Source organism: Leucopleurus acutus (genome assembly GCF_964270905.1).
Source record: "Leucopleurus acutus genome assembly, chromosome: 17".
Taxonomy (NCBI): Eukaryota; Metazoa; Chordata; class Mammalia; order Artiodactyla; family Delphinidae; genus Leucopleurus; species Leucopleurus acutus.
The window spans coordinates 65,655,831-65,668,535 of record NC_139159.1 but is presented as its reverse complement, the minus strand read 5'-3'; the positions used below and the strand labels follow the sequence as shown (position 1 = coordinate 65,668,535).

Sequence of the window (12,705 nt, the reverse complement as noted above, 5' to 3'; positions counted from 1 at the left end):
TTACTGAAGTTTGTGCTTCCCAAAGGATGGCTTAACTTTGCTGAATTTTCATATTAGGACTGGAGATCAGGAATATTGTGTGTGTATATGTGTCCATGTCAACTTCTTGAAATGCCCAGCAAATCCCTACTTTGCTTTCTAACATTAAAATGACAATAAAACAGAATTTAAAATATAATTTATGTAGTGAAAAGCAAAATAAAGAAGTGTTCATAAATAAATTGAATATATTTTTTCCTGTGGGGGAAATAGTTGAACTACTATGTTTAATATATATCTCAGTTTAATATATATCTCCGTACCTGCTGGCCACATTTAGTTAAAACGATCTTGGATCTTGGTTTTTTTCACATTCATGGAATACCTAGATCCTTTTACCAGATGAGGAAAAAGTGTGTTTGCCAAGGAAATACTCAGATACTCATTATGTAAGCTAAACAATACAGCTCAATCCAAAGTTTATATATTACATTTTTGGGCACCAAATCTCCCTTCTTTAATGACCAAATACAAAGCCACCACTAACTTAGGAGTCAGCCCTCTGTACCACACTAAAAAGTTCTAAAACAGAACAATGCAAGAAGTCATGGGGTAGAAATTAGTTTGTGCTTTGGAAATAATCAGGGAAAATTAAAGTCTTAAGAAGCTTTAAGAATCTATTTCTCTCAATTTTTATGGGGAAACTTACCTGAAATGAAAAGTTGTTTTCTTTTTCTTCCGAAACTATTGGGGATATTATTTCACTTTTTAATTTAAAAATTTTTAATTGTTTGGATACACTGCAGACAGGGTCTTAGAAAGGGAGCAGTTTCTCTTTGCTTACTTAGAAGAGGGCTATGAAAACTGGTATTTTCCATTTTAAAATTGTTTCCAATAAAAATATTCTGTTAACTTAGCTCATTCAAGTCATTTTGACTTGGAGATAAAAATTCTAGATATCTCCAAAGTAAGATAGAAAATTAATTGAATAGAAATTAGAATACTGATAAATTTAGTGATATTAAATTTTTTAAAGTTGTTCATCAAAAGACACCTTAAATAAAATAAAAAGATAAGTTATGATTGGAAGAAGACATGTACAATATAAAAAACTGAAAAAGGATCAGCATCAAGAATATATAAATACATAAAAAACCATGAATAGATACTTCAGAGAATAGGAAATAAATAATATGGTTAATAAATGAATGAAGAGAATGTTTAACTACATTGGTGATCACAATAATAAAAAAATCAAGACCATAATGAGGTACAATTGTACTCATTCAACTGGAAAAAAATAAATTTAATAGCATTTATGATTACTCTAAAGATAATGAAATATTTAGGTATATACTTAAAACATGTGCAAGATCTGTGTGCTGCAAATTACATTACTGATAGAAGTCAAAGAAGACATAAATCAGTGGAGAAGGCTACCATATTCATGGACAGGAATACTAAACATAGTAGAAATGTCAATTATCCCAAAATTGATCTATAGGTTTAATGCAATTCCTATCAAAATCCCAGAAAGGTTTTCCTAAGACATAGACAAGCTTATTCTAAAATTTATATGGGAAGGCATAAACCCCATAATAGTTTTTTAAAAAGTCATGACAAAGAAGAACAACATGGAAGGAATCATTTTACTGGGTATTCACGCTACTTACTGTACATAAGTAATGGGTATTTCAGAGGGTTAGATACACCCATCAATGAAAAAGGATAGAAAAGCCAAAATAGACCCATACAAATATGCTCAACTATATGATTTTATATCTAAATATGATTTTAGACAAATGTTCAAAAATACTTCAACAGATGGTGTGAGAGCAACTGGATATCTATGAAAGAAAAAAGGAAGGAAGGAAGGAAGGAAGGAAGGAAGGAAGGAAGGAAGGAAGGAAGGAAGGAAGGAAGGAAGGATGGAAGGAAGGATGGAAGGAAGGAAGGAAGGAAGGAAGGAAGGAAGGAAGGAAGGAAGGAAGGAAAGAAACTTTACCTAAACCCTATACTTTATACCAAAATTAATTCAAAGTGGATCATCAACTTAAATGTAAAAAGTAAAATTATAAAGCTTTTAGGAAAAAAGTAGAAGAAAATCTTTGGAGTGTAGGTCTAGAAGAAGAGTTCTTGGAGTCGACACCAAAAGTACAAACACATAAAAAGAAAGTTTGATAAACTGTACTTCATCAAAATAAAATACTTTTGCTATGTGAAAGCTCATATGAAGAAGATGAAAAGACAAGCTATAGACTGGGAGAAAGTATTTGCAAACCACGCACTCAGCAAAGGATTAGTATCTAGGTTACATAAAGAACTCTCAAAACTCACAAGTAAATAAAACCAAACAATCCAATTAGAAAATGGGTAAAACCTGAACAAATATTTCATCATAGAAGGTATACAGATGGCAAATAAGCACATGAAAAGATATTCAACATCATTAACCCTCAGGAAAATGCAAATTAAAAGCATAATGAGATTTCACTGTACACACCTATCAAAATGGCTAAAATAGAACACAGTGATAACAAATGCTGGCATGTAGGTATAGAAATGGTATCACTCACACTTTGCTCATGGGAATATAAAATGGTACAACCACTCTGAAAACAGTCTGGCAGTTTCCTTAAAAAGTATACAAAAAATTACCATACAATCCAGCTATTACACTCTTGGACACTTATTCCAGAGAAGTGAAAACTTACATTCAGACAAAAAACTGTACACAAATGTTCATAACAATTTGATTCATAGTAGCCAAAAACTGAAATTAGTCCAATTAATTATTTTAAGTGAAATAAATTCTTTTTGCTGTCAATATCGTATTTAAAGTTAAACCAAAGGAGCAGAGGAAATGAATTCCTGAACTGTACTTTAATTCAGCTCTTGGCTTAACGTGAACTTTATGTAAAATGCAATTCTGAAAATACAGGTAGTACTAAAAAAAAGGGAAAAAAACAAGCTAGGCAGCTGACCACAATTGAAGGAAAGCACCCAGTACATGGGCTACATCACAAATGAAAACAACACTCTGAATGTCACAGATTGAATCAGAAGGAACAATTCCCATTATGTAGTACGCCAACTGTAGGTAAAAGATAAGGATATCTGAAAGTTATGTACATCGTTAGATTAAACATTGTGCCCTCTACACTTATCTACTGACTTAGTCCTCATAACAGCTCTATAAGACAGGTATCATTATCAGTCCCATTTGCAGCCGAAAAATATGATACACATGGGCTGTGTGATTTGCCCAGAGTGCCACCCAGTGAAGAGGCAAAGCTTTGATCTGAACGCAGGTGATACATCTCCAAAATCTATGCTCTTAACCACAGGATACACTGACTTCAATAAGGTCCCTACGTTACATCAATTTAGAAAGCAGGGGGAAAAGTCTCTAATATGAGGCGGTGTCCGCCCAGCACTTGCCCCTGCTGTGTCCACAGGTAGTATGTGCCATTTGCAAGCATCACTGTCTAGATAACTGTTTTCCCTCCCAAATGTATGCACTTAGCACTTAAGTAGCCCACATGACAAGTGTCCCTTTTACTATAGTTTTACACCAATTTTACTGTGTTACTGACATCATGAGGAAATTTTATGTTGAAAATACAAGTTAATTCAAGGAATCTGAATTAGGATAAATCAGTCTACACTAAACCTATGTATATTAATTTTATATTAACTAATTTCCTGTATGAAATTTACTTATTAAAAATGTGTTTATTTAATATTTACTATATCCCAAGCACTCTTCTAGGCAACCAAGGATACAATTAAGTTCCTACCTTCCAGAAGCTTAAATTCTTAGTGAGAGGAAACAGACTAACAAAACATAATTTCAGATTTTTAAAAGAGCTTTATAGAAATAAACACAGTGATATAAAGAGTAGTGGTGGGGGGGGGCCTTTGGAGGTGCTACTTTAGTTAGAATGGTATGAAATTACCATTTAAAGTCTTTTTTTTATATCATAGTATTCCTTTTGTTCTAATGGCATTCAAATTAAAGATGTAATTATAGTTAATATAGAAATATTTACAATGTATTTATGGAGAAGGGTATTCACCAACTTAGTTAATTAAAATAGAAAAGGGAAAATTGACAGAAGCAGCCTTTTTCTGCCAGGTAAACTCCTATTCATCCTTCAAAGCCCAGGTTACACTCCACCAACTCCAAGAAGCTCTTCCAACAGTCCTCAGATGGGACTCATTACCTGTTCCTCTTTACTGTCTCTGCATTTGTACATGGTTTATTGTACTCAGAACACTGGGCTATTATAATTTGTTTCCATTTCTATCTCCCTGACTAGACAGAACTCTTTGAGAAGTGAGGGATTTGTGTCTTATGGTTTTTTTTTTTTTTTTTTTTTTGCGGTACGCAGGACTCTCACTGTTGTGGCCTCTCACGTTGCGGAGCACAGGCTCCGGACGCGCAGGCTCAGCGGCCATGGCTCACGGGCCCAGCTGCTCCGCGGCATGTGGGATCCTCCCAGACCGGGGCACGAACCCGTGTCCCCTACATCGGCAGGCGGACTCTCAACCACTGCGCCACCAGGGAAGCCCTGTGTCTTATGTTTTTATCCCCTTTGGCTGAGATCTCGGCACATAGTACATCAATAAATATAAAGTACATTGACTTGTTAAAAAAGAATTCCTCTTTTCACATAATTCATACCTACAGCAGGGCACTAGAAAAATGAACCATGCTGGCTCAATTAAATGTGGTCTCTCCTCTTGCCCTGCCACCCTACCACACTGGAAAAGTGGATTACGGTTATTTAGGGATCAGGGAGATTGTATCAGGTTTGCCTGCCTTCCTTGATATTTTCCCAATGCCAGAGGCAAAGCTAAATGAAAGGGGAGCACATAATATTTTTACTCACATTATCTTAATACGCACTCAGAAAATCTCATGATCATTTTCACCACAACTGGTCTGATACATTTAGTGGTTCTGAATTATTTTTCTCAGTGCCACTAGCAAAACATCCAGCTAGGCCACTCATTAACCACGACATCTGAAGGAAAACTGTGGTCACAGAACAATTTCTCACTTAAGTCTCTGGTAAGGTTGAGTTCAAGTTTCCAAACTAAGAGCTTGCTTCCAAGATTGGCTTCAGCCACATCCCTGAAGATTTTTTGTTTTTTAAGAGTTAACATCATTTTACATTTGCAAAGAGCTCAGTGGTTCTAAAAGGATTTTTCAATACATTGGCATATTCTGATTCTTACAACATTCTTGTGGGGAGCCATGCTTGTCCTCAATTTTCAGAAAATGAAACTGAGGTTCAGAGAGACAAGTGAACAGTTCAGGCAGAGCCAGGACTGGGCACCAGGTCTTGTAAAGGTTTGGTTGCCTCTTCCATCATACCATGCTACTAGCACCATAGAAGGCATCCTCACCCATAATGCAACATGCGTGGCCACAAGATATCTGTCATATTAATGTTACAAGCTGTCCAACTATCAGAAGGGGAGGGCGTCCCTGGTGGCACAGAGGTTAAGAATCCGCCTGCCAATGCAGGGGACAAGGGTTTGAGCCCCAGTCTGGGAAGATCCCACATGCTGTGGAGCAACTAAGCCCGTGAGCCACAACTACTGAGCCTGCACTCTAGAGCCCGCGAGCCACAACTACTGAGCCCGTATGCCACAACTACTGAAGCGCCTAGAGCCCGTGCTCCACAACATGGAGCCACCACACCGCAAACAAAGAGTAGCCCCCACTCTTTGAAACTAGAGAAAGCCCGCGCGCAGCAACAAAGACCCAACTCAGCCAAAAATAAATCAATTATTTATTTATTTTTTAAAAAGGAAGGGGAGCAGGGGGTTCATTTCAGTCGTGTTCAGAGTCGACATTAATCAGAGGGCGCTTAGGGTTCATTTAGCCCAGTCTTGCTGGAGACGTACATTTTAAAGCATCCCTGACAGACGACTATCCTACCTAAAACAGCACTCTCCATCACCCTCTTCCCTTATTCTGTTTTATTTTTCTTTGTAGAGCTTCTTACTTCCTAGAAATATAGTGTGATGCTTAATTTTATATGTCAACTTGATTGGTCCATGGGGTTCGTGGACATTTGATCAAATATTATTCTTTGTTTGGGAGGGTGTTTCTGGATGAGATGAACATAGGAATCCACAGACTGAGGAAAGCAGATTGCCTTCTCTAATGTAGTTAGTCCTCATTCAATTGATTGAAGACCCGAATAGAACAAAAAGGGAACTGCTCCTGCCTGACTGCCTTGATTGGAACATCGGACTCAAAACTGACACACTGGCTCTTCTTGTGTCTCGAGCCGGCCAGTTCTCAGATGGGAACTTACCCCATCGGCTCTCCTGGGTCTCCAGCTTGCTGACTGCAGGTCTTGGGACTTCTTAGCCCCCATAATCATGTGAGCCAATTCCTTATAATAAATCTTTTTCTATATTTATATATATCCTATTGGTTCTGCTTCTCTGGAGAACCCTAACACATATAGTTATTTATTTATTGACTGCAGCAGATACTTTTCATTGCTTCCTTTTTTTTTTAATAATAAAAAGATCTCCCATTTAGTGACTGCTTTCATCAGATGCTTTGCATATGTCTTTTCCATTTAAGCCTGATATTAATCCTATAAGACAGGTGTCCTTTTCACTCCATTGAAAAAGAAAGGTCAAGTAACTAGAACCTTTCTTTTTCAATGGAGTGAAAAAGACACCTACCTTATAGGATTAATAACTTGCCCATCATGACACACTAAGCAGGTAGAAAAGCTGGAATTCAAATCCAGGACTGACTCCAAAGCCTGAACCATTTAGCTATTGTGCTATTCAACTCCTATGACAGAAGAGAAGAAAAGTATTTGAAAGGAAGGAAGCGAGAAAGGAAGGGAAGAAAGGATGGGGAAAGAAGGAGAGGGAGGGAGGGAGAGAAAGAAAGAAAGAAGGGAAGGAAGGAAGAAGGAGGGAGGGAATGAAGAAAGGAAGGAAGGGAGGGAGGGAGGGAGGAAGAAAGGAAAGATTGCTAAGCCTTGTCATTAAAGAAAGCATGAAATCAAAGACATACTTGTCTTATATCTTGGGGTGAATAACACCATGACAACTTGGAGGCACATGAAGCCCAATCCCTGAACCATAGTCAAAGGAACATTTCTTCTGTCACTCAGAGCTCTGCATCTTAAAAGTAACTGACAATCCTGTGAACATGACATTCATTACATTTCTCCTCTGCTCATAAACTGTAAGAGACTGGGAGAAGACATGACAGCTGTCTTCAAATATTTAAAGGGCCATCATACAGAAGGGGGATTAGGAGTGCTCTGTATGCCCACAAGGAGACAGATTTCAACTCAACCCAAGAAAGAACTTTCGAACAGTCAAGATTTCCAGAGACCGCTGCCTTGTGAAATAGTGAGAGCTCTGTCGATGAAAGCAGATGCTCGTCAACATTTGAGGATGTGGCTGAAGAGCCTCAACCTCTCAACTGGTCGAACTACATGGATCTCAAAGTTACCTTCCGACTCCAAATTTTAAGATGATTTCTTCCCTCCCCCACCTACCAAATTGAGCCTGAACTATTCACTGGGTTCTTCAAAGCTCTCCATAATTCAACTCCACTTCACCTGTCCATATTGATTTCTCACTTCATTCCAGTACAATTACTTTTCCTTCCCCCAACAACATTCTCAACTCTGAGACCTTTGACTCAATTTTTATCCTCTCTGCCCCCCACCATTTCTTCCTATCTTGCCTCTCCATACTCTACCTACCACAACGCCAGATACCGAAAACAGGTTTTATTTCCTTTGAAAATATACAGTCCTTTTAACATACTTGTAGAGAAAGTCTGTCCTAAAATTTTATTTGTACAATGACCTGGTTATTATTTCCTAACTTTCATAAGTTCATGCTGACCCAAGAGAGGCTATTTTGCCTGACCACCTCTATTTAGACACAAAGCTCATTCAGGAGCTGGTATATTACATTCACATGTATTCTCAGCTCTGTATATAATATTATGTGATTTGGCTTTATGTTTACTTTAGTTGTTCATGGTGATTTTCTGAAAACATGCAATAACTCAATCATCCCTGTTACTCCAATTCATCAATAACAAACAGAACCTGACATTTTGAAGTTTCTCAGGCTGAAACACCTGCTTTATTTGATACCGTCAGCCCTGCAGGTATAGAAACAAGATGTTTAATAAAAAATTCTCAGACAAGAAGGAAGGTATCAATCAGATGAGCCCAAGCATTGCTACTGGAAACAGCCTCTGCCAACATCTATAAACAGTGCTCATAGCTGTAAAATATCTGACTTAACAGAAAGATATATTACAAGCTCTTTTTAAAATGAGGACATGCGCCACAGCCTGAGTGAGCCAGAGCCCCCTAATCAGCTGCTCCTTTAACCCCGTCCTGTCTGAGTGGGGAACAGACGCTCTCAGGCAACCTACACACAGAGGCGGGGCCAAATCCAAAGCTGAACCCCAGGAGCTGTGCGAACAAAGAAGAGAAAGGGAAATCTCTCCCAGCAGCCTCAGGAGCCGCGGATTAAATCCCCACAATCAACCTGACGTACCCTGCATCTGCGGAACACCTGAATAGACAATGGATCATCCCAAATTGAGGCGGTGGACTTTGGGAGCAACTGTAGACTTGGGGTTTGCTTTCTGCATCTAATTTGCTCCTGGTTTTATGTTGGTCTTAGTTTAGGATTTAGAGCTTACTATCATCGGTAGATTTGTTTATTGACTTGGTTGCTCCCTTGCTCTTTTTTTTAATATATATACATATATTTTCCTTTTTCACTTTTGTGAGTGTGTGTGTGTATGCTTCTTTGTGTGCTTTTGTCTGTACACCTTTGCTTTTACCATGTGACCTAGGATTCTGTCTGTCCATCTGTATTTTTCTTTTCGTTGTTTTTTGTAGTACAGTTTTTAGCATTTATCATTGGTGGATTTGTTTATTGCTTTGGTTGCTCTCTTCTTTCTTTCTTTTATTTAAATTAATTTTTAATTATTTTATTTTTAATAACATATATTTTATTTTCATAACTTTATTTTAATTAACTTTATTTTATTTTAATAACTTTAGTTATTTTTCTTTCTTTTCTTTTTTTCCCTCCTGTTTATTCTGAGCCGTGTGGATGACAGGGTCTTGATGCTCTGCCAGGGGTCAGGCCTGAGGCTCGAAGGTGGGAGAGCTGAGTTCAGGATATTGGACCACCAGAGACTTCCCGGCCCGTTGTAATATCAAATGGCGAAAACTCTCCCACAGATCTCAACCTCAATGCTAAGACCCAGCTCCACTCAATGACCAGCAAGCTACAGTGCTGGACAACCCATGCCAAACAGCTAACAAGACAGGAACACAACAACACCCATTGGCAGAGAGGTTGCCTAAAATCTTAATAAGTTCACAGACACCCCAAAACACACCACTGAACGCAGTCCTGCCCACCAGAAACACAAGATCCAGCCTCATCCACCAGAACACAGGCACCAGTCCCCTCCACCAGGAAGACTACACAACCCACTGAACCAACCTTAGCCACTGGGGGCAGACACCAAAAACAACGGGAACTATGAACCTACAGCCTGTGAAAAAGAGACCCCAAACACAGAAAGTTAAGCAAAATGAGAACGCAGAGAAAAACAAAGCAGATTAAGCAGCAAGATGAAAACCCACCAGACCAAACAAATGAAGAGGAAATAGGGAGTCTACCTGAAAAAGAATTCTGAGTAATGACAGTAAAGATGAGCCAAAATCTTGGAAATAGAATGGAGAACATACAAGAAACACTTAACAAGGTCCTAGAAGAACTAAAGAGCAAATAATAATGATGAACAACACAATAAATTAAATTTAAAATTCTCTAGAAGGAATCAATAGCAGAATAACTGAAGCAGAATGGATAAGTGACCTTGAAGATAAAATAGTGGAAATAATTACCACAGAGTAGAGTAAAGAAAAATGAATGAAAACCTCTGGGACAACATTAAATGCACCAACATTCGAATTATAGGGGACACAGAAGAAGAAGAGAAAAAAAAAGGGACTGAGAAAATAAATATTTGAAGACTTCCCTAATATGAGTAAGGAAAGAGTCAGTCAAGTTCAGGAAGCTCAGAGATTCCCATACAGGATAAATCCAGGAGAAACACACCAAGACACATATTAACCAAACTATGAAAACTTAAATACAAAGAAAGAATATTAAAAGCAGCAAGGGAAAAGCAACAAATAACATAAAAGGGAATCCCCATAAGGTTAACAGCTAATTTCTCAGCAGAAACTCTGCAAGCCAGAAGGGAGTGGCAGGAGATATTTAAAGTGATGAAAGGGAAAAACCTACAACTACTATGACTCAATCCAGCAAGGATCTCATTCAGATTCAACGGAGAAATTAAAACCTCTACAGACAAGGAAAAGCTAAGAGAATTCAGCACCACCAAACCAGCTTTACAACAACTGCTAAAGGAACTTCTATAGGCAGGAAACACAAGAGAAGGAAAAGACCTATAATAGCAAACCCAAAACAATTAAGAAAATGGTAATAGGAACATACATATCAATAACTACCTTAAATGTAAATGGATTAAATGTTCCAAACAAAAGACACAGACTGGCTGAATGGTTACAAAAACAAGACATATATGTATGCTGTCTACAAGAGACCCACTTCTGACCTAGGGACACATACAGACTGAAAGTGAGGGGATGGAAAAGGATATTCCATGCAAATGGCAATCAAAAGAATGCTGGAGTAGCAATTCTCATATCAGACAAAATAGAGTTTAAAATAAGACTATTACAAGAGACAAAGAAGGACACTACATAATGATCAAGGGATCAATTGAAGAAGATATAACAATTGTAAATATTTATGCACCCAACATAGGAGCACCTCAATACATAAGGCAAATGCTAACAGCCATAAAAGGGGAAATTGACAGCAACACAATCATAGTAGGGGACTTTAACACCCCACTTTCACCAATGGACCGATCATCCAAAATGAATATAAATAAGGAAACATAAGCTTTAAATGACATATTAAACAAGATGGACTTAACTGATATTTATAGGACATTCCATCCAAAAACAACAGAATACACTTTCTTCTCAAGTGCTCATGGAATATTCTCCAGGATAGATCATATCTTGAGTTGCAAATCAAGCCGTGGTAAATTTAAGAAAATTGAAATCATATCAAGTATCTTTTCCAAGCACAATGCTATGAGACTAGATATTAATTACAGGAAAAAATTGTACAAAATATAAACACATGGAGGCTAAACAATACACTACTAAATAACCAAGAGATCACTGAAGAAATCAAAGAAGAAATCAAAAAATACCTAGAAACAAAATGACAATAAAAACACGACGACCCAAAACCTATGGGATGCAGCAAAAGCAGTTCTAAGAGGGAAGTTTATAGCAATACAATCCTACCTCAAGTAACAAGAAACATCTCAAATAAACAACCTAACCGTACACCTAAAGCAATTAGAGAAAGAAGAACAAAAAACCCCCAAAGTTAGCAGAAGGAAAGAAATCATAAAGATCAGATCAGAAATAAATGAAAAAGAAATGAAGGAAATGATAGCAAAGATCAATAAAACTAAAATCAGGTTCTTTGAGAAGATAAACAAAATTGATAAACCATTAGCCAGATTCATCAAGAAAAAAAAGGAAAAGACTCAAATCAACAGAATTACAAATGAAAAAGGAGAAGTAACAACTGACACTACAGAAATACAAAGGATCATGAGAGATTTCTACAAGCAAATCTATGCCAATAAAATGGCCAACCTGGAAGAAATGGACAAATTCTTAGAAAAGCACAACCTTTCAAGACTGAACCAGGAAGAAATAGCAAATATAAACAGACCAATCACAAGCACTGAAATTGAAACTGTGATTAAAAATCTTCCAACAAACAAAAGCCCAGGACCAGATGGCTTCACAGGCGAATTCTATCAAACATTTAGAGAAGACGTAAAACCTATCCTTCCCAATCTCTTCCAAAATATAGCAGAGGGAGGAACACTCCCTAACTCATTCTATGAGGCCACCATCATCTTTATACCAAAACCAGACAAAGTTGTCACAAAAAAAGAAAACTACAGGCTAACATCACTGATGAACATAGCTGCAAAAATCCTCAACAAAATACTAGCAAACAGAATCCAACAGCACATTAAAAGGACCATATACCATGATCAAGTGGGGTTTACCCCAGGAATGAAAGGTTTATTCAATATACACAAATCAATCAATGTGATAAACTATATTAACAAACTGAAGGAGAAAAACAATATGATCATCTCAATAGACGCAGTATAAGCTTTCAACAAAATTCAACACCCATTTATGATAAAAACCCTCCAGAAAGTGGGCATAGAGGGAAGTTACATCAACAAAATAAAGGCAATATATGACAAACAACATTGTTCTCAATGGTGAAAAACTGAAACCATTTCCACTAAGATCAGGAACAAGACAAGGTTGCCCACTCTCACCACTCTTATTCAACATAGTTTTGGAAGTTTTAGCCACAGCAATCAGAGAAGAAAAAGAAATAAAAGGAATACAAATTGGAAAAGAAGAAGTAAAGCTGTCACTGTTTGCAGATGACATGATACTCTACATAAAGAATCCTAATAATGCTACCAGAAAACTACTAGAGCTAATCAATGAATTTGGTAGAGTAGCAGGATAC

General features: G+C 37.4%; 1 protein-coding gene across 1 annotated transcript in view; it reads right to left on the bottom strand.

The window, feature by feature from the left end:
• Window positions 1-12,705, bottom strand: part of COL14A1 (collagen type XIV alpha 1 chain) — a gene marked incomplete at its 3' end in the record, with an annotated part of 266,456 nt that overhangs the window by 179,891 nt on the left and 73,860 nt on the right. The gene's annotated exons all lie outside the window — the stretch shown is intronic.